Source organism: Chrysochloris asiatica, unplaced genomic scaffold (assembly GCF_000296735.1).
Source record: "Chrysochloris asiatica unplaced genomic scaffold, ChrAsi1.0 scaffold00142, whole genome shotgun sequence".
Classification (NCBI taxonomy): domain Eukaryota; kingdom Metazoa; phylum Chordata; class Mammalia; order Afrosoricida; family Chrysochloridae; genus Chrysochloris; species Chrysochloris asiatica.
Genome location: NW_006408660.1, coordinates 4,478,588 through 4,490,811, shown reverse-complemented (window position 1 = coordinate 4,490,811; position 12,224 = coordinate 4,478,588). Strand labels below are relative to the sequence as shown.

General features: G+C 49.8%; 1 protein-coding gene across 1 annotated transcript in view; it reads right to left on the bottom strand.

Annotated features, from left to right (window-relative positions):
- Positions 1 to 12,224, bottom strand: part of DTX1 (deltex 1, E3 ubiquitin ligase) — a 39,654-nt gene that overhangs the window by 26,872 nt on the left and 558 nt on the right. The gene's annotated exons all lie outside the window — the stretch shown is intronic.

Sequence of the window (12,224 nt, the reverse complement as noted above, 5' to 3'; positions counted from 1 at the left end):
CTCTGAGTCCCCACAGCCATAGGGACCTGTGCCCAGCACGCATGCTTTTCTAGGCCTGTTTGTGTGTGGGGGATTTTGTGGGTTTTATTGTTGCTGTTTTGACCCCTCCTTCAGTTTCCTAAGAATGTTTAGTTGAAAAATTCCAATCCTGTAACTGCTGAGCTGAGGGGAAAGGTGCTTTGGCTAAATGTCAGCTGGAAGGTTGAAGTTGAGGTACCTCGAGACTGAGCATGAGGGTGGCCGGCAGCTACAAGCAGATACTGCTCTGTGCCTGGGGCAGAGACAGGGAGGAAGAAGTAGGGTCAGAGAGACCAGAAGGAAAGAGGGAGAGTCAGGACAGGGAGGAAAAGAGACATGGAGAGACACAGAGAGGCACACATACTCACAGAGAGATAGGCCACACAACCCAAATGGGAATGACTGAGAGAAGCCCTGAGTAGGTCTCAGAGACCAGTGCGTCTGAGACACAGGGGACTGAAGGCCTGAAATCTACAGACCAAGGGGTCAGGAAGAGACCGAGAGATCAAGAAATCAAGCCCAAAACACGGAGAAGAGTGGGGAGAAGAGACCACAGGGGTGAAATATAATAGCAGCAATGATAGCCACAGAGCCAACATTTCCTGAGCACCTACAACACACCAAATGCCTGTGCTCAGCACTAACTCATTTTATCCTCACATCGTTCCTTCCAGGGAGGTATTAAGACTGTTCCCATTATACATGTGAGGAAACTGAGGCCCAAAGAGGTGAGATTTGGAAAGGATGAGAGCAAAAGGCTGGAAATGATGCTCCACTCTGAAATGTCAAGGCTAGGCTGGTTCTAAAAGGTTCAATTCAGCCAAGTGATCCCTGAGCTTAGGATACCTCCAGGAACGGGGAGTTCACTCCTTCAGCTTTATCCTCCGTTGTTTAGCCCTGAGAACCTGATCTTAGTCTCTGAGCCTCTGGTTTGAAGGTGAGCGTGTATGTGTCTCAGCCCCTTCAGGATGAAAGGGAGGGTCCTGAGTCCTCCTGCCTACCCCTCAGACCCCAAGGGGCTCTTCCTGAGTGAGACCTACCCTGCCCTGTCCCAAGGCCTAGCAGAGAGCCCCTCCCTTCTGGGGGTGGTTGCGCTAGGGAAATGATCTCAGCTCAGAGGCCCCCAGACCCTGACAGGAAGGGGAGCCCCATGGGAGGTAGTCATGGGACATCCTGTCAGGTGGCGGGTGTGTGTGTCCAAGTGCAGGTGGCGGCATGGTCAGACCCCAAGGTGGGAGTCTGTGTGAGGCTTGCTGGGTGTGACTAGGACATCCAGAGAGAAACCTTACTGCCCACCTACCCCAAAGTCACAACAACACTCGTCCACACTCAGACAATATGGCCCAGACTGATAGGGACTCCTCTGGTCCTTACAACAGCCCTCTGAGGTAGGGGTGCTGTTACCCCATTATGGTATCGTTATGTGCCTTCACGTCAGTTCCGACTCAAAGTAACCCCTATATAGGGTTTCCAAGATGGGCTTGAATCACCGACCTTATGGTTAGTAGTTCAGTGCTTATCTTACAACTTCACACACCTTTCAATTGTTCAATGCCATCGAGTGGGTTCCACCTCATAGTGACATTGTATATTGTTGCTGGTGGGTTTGAACTGCCGACCGTGTAGTTAGCAGTCCAGTGCTTACCCTATAGTGCCACCAGTTTAGGAGAATCCATGAGGCAGTTCTCCTTTGTCACCTAGAGTTGCTGTGAGTTGGAATTGACTTGATGGCACCCAACAGAGGCAAGGAGATGGAGGCTCAGAGCAGTTTAGGAGCACACCCAAGGTAATCTGCAGGAAGTGACTAAGCCGGCACTGGATCCCAGACCACCCGGCTCTACCTTCTTTTCTCTCATCCCCTCTCATGGGCTCATGTTCCAGAGTTGGAAACTGAGGCACGGAGGTCACAGAAGTAAGTCACCAGACTGTTCTATCACTTTCTGAAATAGGCACATTCTCCTTTTATATCCACACCCTGACTAGCTGACCAGTACCCCTACCAAAAACAACGAATAGCTTTGTCTTATCAAATGTGTCCATTGAGTCAGCTAACATGCTAAGTAAGGGCTGACCTGCATCCTCTCCCAGTGGTCACAACACCTTAGGAGTGTGCATTAACATTCACTCCATTTGGAACATAGGGAAACTGAGGCTCCCTGAAAGGTCATGGAAGTCCCACTGAGGTCAGGGGTGGGGCAGGGACTTGAACTACAGCCTGTGGACCCCTCCCACTCTGCGATCAATAATCCTGCAGAGTTCTTTTCCTTCCAAACTCTCCCTAGGGACTCATCAAGCTAAACCGTGGCCCATTAGCGGTTTCAGCACTAAAGGTGGCCCACGTTCCCAAGGGTCTGCTGGCAGCTGGGTCAGGGCAGTGGGGAGGGGAGGGGAGGAGCCAGCCCTGAGGCCTGCCCAAAAACAGCTGAGGAGCTGTGTAGCCCTCAAACAGGCTGGTGATTGGAGCTTAAGTGCTGTGGAGTCAGTTCTGACTCATAGCGACCCTGTATAAAGACAATAAATCTTTACAGGAGTAGAAAACCTCATCTTTCTTCCTTGGAGTGGCTGGTAGATTTGAACTGCCAACCTTATGGTTAGCAGCCCAACTACACCCAAGGCTAGAATTTGCCTTGAAAGACTCTTGCCCCAGAGGCTGACTGCACAGAAGCAAGTGGTCCTGTGGAAGAAAGCACTGGACCACAGGTCGACTTGAACCCCTAGGCCGGCGGTTCAATCTCATCAGCCGCTCCTTGGAAACCCTATACAGGGTCACTATGAGTCAGAACGGACTCCATGGCACTTAAGAATAGCAACAACATATTTATATCGAGAGTGAGGTGACTCCATACCACAAGGTCCTCAGTTCGAGCCTGCCAGCTGCTCCATGGAAAAAAGATGAGGCTTTCTGCTCCCATGAGGATTTAAAGCCTTTGAAACCCTATACAGGGTCATTATGAGTCAGAATTGACAACAGAACTTAACAACAACATATCTGTGTTTTTAAAAAAATAGCGACACTTAAAAATTTGGAGAGTGGATTGACATGACAGTTCTGAATCAAAATCTCCAGCTGCGAGAATATGCGGCCACAGGGCTTCCTACCCCTCTGTGGTAGTGGTTTGCAGAAGCACTTACTGTGTCCCGGGCACTAGAGAAGGGAGACAGTCAAATCCCTGCTCTCCCAGCTCCTTCACACACATTTCTATTAGCTTCTCAGATGCTGCAAAGCATCTGAATTTACAACCTCTTTTTTGATGGGGAAATTGAGTCCCAAAGAGAGAAAGGGATTTGAATAAGATCAACTAGCAAATTAGAGACCAGAAGTCTCTGACTCCCATTTCCACAGTACCAGCTAATTCCTTAGCATTCCAGGCTGTCCCTGGAAAAGAATGTGGGGGGAGGGAGAACAATGCTGACCCCACCTGGGCAAAGGTGATGCTGGCCCCTCCCTCTGGGCCAGGGTTCCTAATAGTGCAGTTTCAGGCAGGCTTTAGTTTCCCCTGGTGTTCTTTGCTGTGAGTCAGAAGGAGAAGGGACAAAGGCCCAGCCTGTCATCAGGAGAGGTGGCTACGCTGTGCTGTGGCTGCTGGCAGGGCTGTCCTGGCCGCCAGCTCAGCCTCCTTTGATTGCATTATTCTTTGTTCTGCATTTCAGAGCATAAAGCTCCAAGGCCTGCTGCCAGACTCCCTCCCTGCCCCCGGTCACCGCCTGCCACTTTGCTAGGGCAGGAGGAGGTAGTGGCCTGGAGACACTCCAACGACCCATGGGAGGTACCCATAAGGGAGTACTTCTCTTGGAGGCAGGGCAAGATGCAGCCACCCGGGACCCATGGGACTCATCCCAGCTTGGCAGCACCTGGGTAAGTCTGAGACCCACCTGAATAGAAGTGCCTGGAGGGGGTTGGGGCTTGTGCCTCTCCTGTCCACCTAGAACAGCAGCGCCTGACACAGGGTAGGAGTTGATTCGCTTCCTGTTGATTGAATGACTGCATTCATACTGCCCACAGCCCCATGAGGCAGGCACTGTGGTTGGGCCTGTATTACAGGTGAGGAAGCCGAGACTTGGGGAGGTAGTTTGCTTAACCCTAAGTCACATTTCCACCTTTCCCTGGGATTCCCAGTGAGATGCTGGGCACCTGGTCCTCACCAAAAAGCTCCCCAAGGCAGCCAGCTTCAGGTTTAGGGGGTCTACATCCTCCATTGATGTCAGCCAGGGGCAGCTCGAGGTTGATGTGATACTTCTGGGAGCGACTGTCCTGGGGCTACCTTGAGCTGGATGGAAGTTGGGAGGTCCAGGAAGATAGATGTGGGGAGGGGGGACCTGAGAGGCTCCTAGGGCCTCCTCATACCCCACAAACTACACTCTGGAAGAGGAATATGGGATCCCACTGTCCCCTGTCTGAGTGGGTACCTCCACTAAGACCAGTGCTGCCTCTTATCTCCCCATTTTGACCCTTCTATCACCTCTCCATTACCATTCCCACACCTTCCCCTTCCCTCCATTGTTTCCTTTTTCACACCTCTTCCATCTCACCCATTCACCTCCCATCCCTTCCCTTATCCTGGACCCCATTACTTCCCATCCCTCCTCTGCTGCTGTTCTGGCTCCCATCACCTTCTGCCCCTCTCCCCATCCGGATCTTGTACCCTCAGGTCCCTCCCCCATCTTGGTTCCATCACCTCCTCGTCCCTCCCCCACCTCTAGGTCAGACTCCCGCAACTGTCTCAGAAAGGCAGGAGGCTGAGTGTTGAGAGAGCAAGAAGGGTTGGGAAGGTGAGGAGGAGGGAGGCAGTGATGAGGCACTGTCCAAGGTGCTGCAGCAGCCTGTGGCCTGGCAGGCACCCAGCCCCCATCCCAGCAGTACACCTGGATCTGAATCTCCACCCCTCCTTTTCCTAGTTTTGGCAGGTGGCTCAGTGCACTTCCCTGGAGCCTCACCTTTATGTCTACAATGGACTGGTGCCCGTTAGCTGGTGGAAGGAGGCCCAGAGTGTAAGGAAGGCCTAGATCAACCCCTACCTGGCCACCCCCCAGCTTTGGCCTCCCAGGCCTGTGATTAAGGAGACCAATCCTGCAGTGTGGCTCTGGGTCCCCAGGAGCCAGCTGCTAAAGGGCAGTAGTTGGCACCTGCCAGGCCCCAATGGGCTCAAGAAGCCTCCCTTAAACCCTCCCACCACTCCTGTCCTCAAATTCAGGTCTCCCAGGGCCTGTCAGCTCCAGCCATGGCCCATGGTCTCCTCCAGCCTTTGTCCTCCAAACTCCTCCAGCCTCCATGCCTTGGCTCAAATGATTTCTTCCACCTCCTCTGCTTGTCCAAACTCTGTCCAGGAAGCCATCTCTCTCAGAGACCTTAATCACACCTACACCTCTCCTACAAGGTGTCTAAACCTTTTTCCCATTTGAACCTGAGTGCTTACTATGTACTGAGTAAAGTTCCTGTGCTTTTACCTTCATAACTTAATTCAGTCCTCATGATCACCTTCTCAAGAGAAGGACTATTCGTATCCCCATCACAGAAGAGGAAACTGAGGCTCAGAGAGGTTAAAGGGTTTTCCCAAAGTCACACAGCCAACCAGGAACCAGCTCTACATCTATTGGTCTCGTGGGTCACAGGGCTCTCTTCTCATAATGTGCTTCCAGGAGACTGACATCAAATTTGGTGGGGGCCTTTCTGTCCTTCTCTCTGAGTCCCCAGGGCCCCTGGCACTGAGCAGGCACCAATGACTTTCAAATAAACGTGCTGATGGATTTACACGATCAAAAGAGGCTCCTGGAGCTAGACAAGCAGCCAGAGGCCAAAGAATGAGTCTATAGAAGGGGGGCAGGAGTGAAGCAGTGTGACAGGTGGTCCTGGGGAGACTTTCACTTGTGGATTAGCTGCATTGTTACCACTCCAATAAGAAAGCTGCCTCCCCCATCTCACCTTTAAGTCAGGCCCAGCCCAGCCTCAGGGGCCTTTTAGACTGGCTGAGAGAGGGTCCCTAGAGCACGTCCTGTAACCAGGATCTGGGCCCTCGAGACCTCCCTGGGCAGCACTAGCAGTCCCTGCCTTGGTACAGACCCTGACAACAGGCTCCAGCAGAGCTGGGCAGAGAGGAAGGGAGGAAGGGAGGGGACTCTCAGCCAGGGCCTCAAATGTCACCTTGCTTCCCATCCCTGAGGCCTGTCTGGGCTCTAAGGACCTGGGTTCTTATTATAGCTCAGGACTGATGGGTTGTGGGGCCTTGGCCAAATCTCTTGCCCTTGCTGGGCCTCAGTGTCTCCATCTGCTCAATGACCTGTCCTAGGAAACTACATTCTGGAGGTGCTTTCCCTGTTGATTTGGGTAGCCCCCACCAGTCAGCCCCTAAGGGCAGGTAAGAGGACTAGGAGAAGCCCAAGCTCCCAAGGATGGGATGCAGGCTTGGGAGATGGCTGAAACCAGCCACCAGCTGTCATTGCAGCCCAAAGGCTTAGGAGTGCCAGACACAGACGGCTCCAAGCCTGTAACACAGCATTTGTGGATAGTCCCCAGTCTGGCCTCCCCCTGTTTCAGCTGTTCTATCTGCAGAATGGGCAGAAGGCTGCCACACGTACATCCAGCAGCAAAGAGAGACAATGGGAGAGACCAGACAGAAGGGAGCTTCTCTATTCACCCTCAGCCCTGAGACCAGGGCAGAATCCGGGAATGCTGGGAAGTAGCTGAGTCACACCTCTGTCCAGCTGTGTGGATGGATAGAAATCCAGGGTCTGGAGGTGGACGCCGCTGCCCCAGTAGCGAGAAGGGTAGGAAGGATTCCCAGAGAGGCTGTGGCAGAAAGCAGCTTCCAAACCATTTTCTCCAGGCTGGTGGGAGTCAGCCCCCTTATCCAAAGACCCTGATGGACTCTAGACCTAGCACAGCCTACTGCTGTGCCCACCTGGGCACGTCCCTTCGCCTTGGTTTTCCTCTTTGTGGCAATCATGAATTATCTGTGGTAGGGATGGCTCAAGACAAAGGAAGAGGAGGAGAGCTTTAAGGAAGCAGCACAGGTTCAGCAAAAGTATCACAAGTGCATGGCTCAGAAAATGAAGCTGGCCTACCTCAGACTCTCCCCTCCAGCTCTCTGCCTGAGATGGTACTATTCCTATTCCATCAGGTGGCCCAAAGCCATGGGGGTTTCCTGGTCCACATACAACGGCTCCAGTTTCCAGCCCAGACTCTGGGCTTGGAACCTGAAGGCCTTCAAAGGGAAGCTTGCCCCACATGGGGAACAGTGAAAACAGCCCAGCAGGGGAGAGGTGAGGAGCAACAGGTGGTAGAAACACTGAACCACATGGGGCAGGACTTGGCCTCTCCCCTGTGGCCATAACCTGATACCTGGGCTTTCGTCCTGTGAGAGGCACAGAGACAAGGCAGGTGTGTTCTCTGGTGCACAGCAAGCTTGTATGCATACATGTGAATCTTAGCACATGCATAAGGAGAGGACCTCAACACATGTGTCCGTGGCTCAGAATACACCACAAGGCATGTATTTCATCATGTACATGCTGAGTGCTGCTTGACAGATTAACATGTTAGGGCAGGGATTGATGAGCTACAACCCACAAGCCAAATCCACTCACTGCTTGTTTTTGTACAGCCTGTGGGCTAAGAATGGTTATGACAGGTTTAAATGGTTGGGGGGGGGGGGGGGGGGGAATAAGACTATTCCATGACATGTGAAATTTACATGAAGTTCATGTTTCAGCATCCCAAACTAGTCTGACTGGAACACAGCTACATTCACTTGTTTATATATTGTCTACCATTGCTTTCACCCTACAAAGGCAGAGCTGAGTAGCTGTAACAGAGGCAATGTGACTGCAGAGTTTAACATATTTACCATCTGGCCCTATGAGGAATATTCTGCCGGCTCCTGTTAGGGCACTAGCAAAGCTGGCAGGACAAGCTCCTACCTCCTGCAAAATTTGAAGTTCAGTGTAATTAATGCATCGAGAAGGTCACAATGAGAAAATTGTAACCAATGCTGTGTTCATTTCAGAACATAACACCCAAGTTTTGTGGTTTACAACATTATATTGTTTTTAGTGTGTTAGGATCACTAAAGGTTTGCATTCTACTCTCCTCATTTCTCTTGTAATATTCAAGGCACAGTGCATGCTGGGCATGTAGTAGGTGATCTGCAATACATACGGATAAAATAGGCTCAGTTCTCGCCATCAACCAAACATCTTCTAGTGAGATGATGCTCTCGCTCATGTTGTAGATGGGGAACGCTGAGGCCTGAGTCAGTGAGGACACTGGCCCAAGCTTCATGCAGCTGGTCAGTGTCAGAACAGTCTGGTACCCAGGTCTTTTTTTTTTCTGGACCAGGATGTCCTGATGTGGCACTGTAGGATAAGCACTGGACTGCTAACTGCAAAGTTGGCAGTTCAAACCCACCAGCCACACCTCAGAAATAATATACAGGGTTGCTATGAGTTCCAACCAACTCGCTGGCACTTAACAATGACAGTCGTGATGAAGACAAGAGATCCTTTCTCTCTCTACATATATGTATATACATACATATATAATTAGATAGATGCAGTCTTGGTTTGGCACTGTGAAATACAGCACTGGACCACAAGGTTGGTTTGAACCACAAGATCGATAGTTTAAACTCACCAGCCATTCCTTGGAAACTCTATATAGAGTTACTGTGAATTGGAACTGACTTGATGACACATCACAACAACAACATAGATACGTAGATAGATAAGAAGCACTGGTAGCGTTCTGCTCCCATAAACATCTACAGCCTTGGAAACCCTGTACAGGGTCACTGTGAGTCAGAACCAACTCCATGGCACATCACAACAACAACATAGATAGATATGTTGTTGTTAAGTACCATCCATAGTAACTTTGTAGAGGGTTTCTGAGGCTTTACATCTTCACAGGAGCAGAAAGTCTCATCTTTCTCCAAAAGAGAGCTGGAAGGCTCGAACCTCAGACCTTGTGGTTTGCAGTCCATTGCTTATCATATGGAGCCATCACGCTTATATATATAGCTCCTAGTTGAAATGGAAAGAGCAAATTCTAACATGTGTGGTGGAGAGGCATCTTATCCAGCAGATATCCGGCCATCCTAGGTTCCCTGCCAGCCATAATAGGTTTCCTTAGCTGGGGGGTCTTGGCAAGTGCCCAAGAACCAGTGAGGGATGAGTGATTTTTCCTTTTTTAGGCAAACAGAGGACAGGTGTAGAGTGAACTGCTCGAGGGGAGGAGTACGGGGAAGTGACCGAAGCTGAACTGGAGGATCCAGAGAAGCTGAAACCTAAAGGGAGCCACTACCTAAAGCAGCTCTGGTAGTGTAGTGGTTATGAGTCGGGTTGCTAACCTCAGGTCAGCAGTTCGAAACTACCAGCAGTTTTGCAGGAGAAAGATGAGAGGCTTTCTGCTCTCATAAAGATTTACAGCTTTGGAAACCCTATACAGTGTCACTATGAGTCAGAACCGACTTTGCGGCACCTAACACCACCACCAACACTAGGAACTAGGCTTGCTAAAGAGAGAAAGAATAATTTGGGAGTCTGAAGAGCCAGGCACCAAGTTGCTGGGAACAGAAAGGAGGCTTTGAAAGGAGACAGTCAAAGGCCAAGTTGCCTGCATGGCCGCCTCAAGAGGGGCTGTCCCTGCTTCTAACAGTTTCATAGTTGTCATCAAGTTTACTCCAGCTACTGGTGATGCCGTTTGTGTCACTGCAGAAGTGGGCCACAAGGTGTTCAATGGTGGCTTTTTGTACATAAATTGCCAGGCCTTTCTTCCAAGCTTCCTCTGGTAGGACTCTAGCCTCTAGCCTTTTGATGAGCAGTTGAGCATGTAACTGTCTGTACCAGCCTGGGATTCATGCCGCACTAAAGCCAGAAAATTTCTACAGCTCAACATTAACTTCAGGTCTACAGAATGCCAAACCATTGAGCCAAGGAGAAAACCCACATTTTTCTGCCATCAGGGAGTTCCAGGGTAGTTACAAACCATTATCACGCTTGTCTGCAAGCCATAAGGTTGGAGGTTTGAATCCACCCAGAAGTGCCTCAGAGAAAAAGTCTGACAAACTGGAAAACTTGAAAACGCTATGGAGCACTGGACCACAAGACCAGTTTGAACTTTAAGGTAGTGGTTCAAACCCACGAGCTGCTCCTTGGAAACCCTATGCAAGGTTGCTATGAGTTGGAACCGACTCGACAACACTTAACAACAACAACATGGAACATGGTTCTGCTCTAATAGGGTGCAGATTTAGTGACAACTGGTTTTGGTCTGCTACCAGACTTCTGCCTTTCACCCAGGAGGAGTCTGGAATAAGCCAGGGAGGATGGTGCAGGGAATATCCAGACCTCCATCAGGACCTCAGTAGTTGTTATGGGAGAAGACAGGGGTGTGAGGACTCAATGGTGACTTCCCCTGTGCTCAGGATGAAATTCAGAGTCATGTGCATGACTGTCCAGGCTGTATGTCTGGTCCCTACTTCAATCTCACCTTGCACCATCTTCTGCTCACCCTCTGCACTGCAACATAATGACCTTGAGTGTACTCTATGCCTTTCCACCTCAGGGCCTTTGCACAGACTGCTCTCCCTGCTTGGAACACTATCTCATCACTTATTCTTCTGAAAATTACTCAAATATTACTTCTTCAGATTAGCCTTCCCTGACCACCCAAAGCCAAGTTTATTTCATATAATCAGGGCTGCTGTTAAAGTCTTCTTTGGGAGCATTTCTAAAGTAGATGATCTGTATGATCAGTGTGTGCCTGTCTTCTGGATACAATGGAACCTCCTTGGGGCCAAGGACTCTGTCTTGCTCCTTGCTGTGTCTAAGTGCTTACTCTAGGGCCTGACAGTTAGCAGCAGCTCAGTAAATGATTGTATAAAGGAATGCATGAATGATAGGTACCACCAGGGACTGAATCAGTGCCTGGAGTTATGGAGACTGCTGTGGACTGGTGGATTGACATGTGATGTCAATTAACCATAGGTGTAAATGCACCTGTGTCCAGACCTAGAGTTACCAAGCGATGTTCTGGGGCAGCACTACCCAAAAGATTTCGCTGCAATGATGGAAATGTTCTCAACCTGTGTGTCCGGTATAGTAGCCATGGTGCATGTGTGGCTCCTGAGCACTTGAAATGTGTCTTGTGGGACTGAAGAACTGATTTTTTTTTTGTTTCATTTCATTTTAATTGACCTAAATGTCAGTAACCACGTGTGGCTAGTATCAACACAGGGCCAGCCTCGCTCTATAGAGAAGAAAAACCACTGCTGTCCTGCAGTTCCCAAGGCTGTCACATGCAATTCTTGGTCCTTGGGGTCACACATGCAGTTTTGCAGCTTCATGAGGCAGGACCTCAGGGTCTCACCATTCTTTATTGCCATCAAGTTTGTCACAGAGACTACTGGGCAATAATGACTTGATGGCAAGTCTTAAGTCCAAACTCCAGAAGGAAAATGCTGAGAGTGGGGCCTCATCTTTATTATTTTAAAAAATCATCTATTCTATCGCCACCAACATGATCAACATCACCACCCGACTGTCCCTGATATATTCACCAACACCTTCAAGCAGTGACCCATAACCACCCAAACTGCAACCAACACCATTCTCTCACTCATCACACCATCCCCAAGACAATTCTCAACACCACAACCCACCAATGCCCCACACCAACATTGTCACCACCACCATTTACCAATCACATCATCCAATCCCACCCCACCACCACCATCAATCTCACCACTAATTCAACTACCATCACTATCACCACCATCACACCACATCAGTCCTGCCACTGACATCACTGGGACAGCCATTGTCATCTCCTTCATCATAACCACCCCCACCCCTTTCATCAAACCCCTGACACCCTTCACCTCAACACCATTACCACCACCATCGCAACCACCTTGGAAGCTATCTAGGAAAACCTTTTAATAGCTTTGACTCTGGGTTCAAATCCCAGCTCTGAGTTTGTCATTACAACTTCTATGGGACTCAGTTTCTTCATCTGTAAAATGGGGCTAATCATGGTAATACGATAATAAGACCTATCACCAGCAACTGATGAAAAAAATTAAATGAGAAAATGCATATGCACAGAGCTTAAACTACAATCATTTAGCTCTTCGAGGTTCTGTGCTCAGTGAGCACAAGTTTTTTGAATCCTCACACACCATTGTGCGTGTGAGAGACAGAGCTGGAATCCA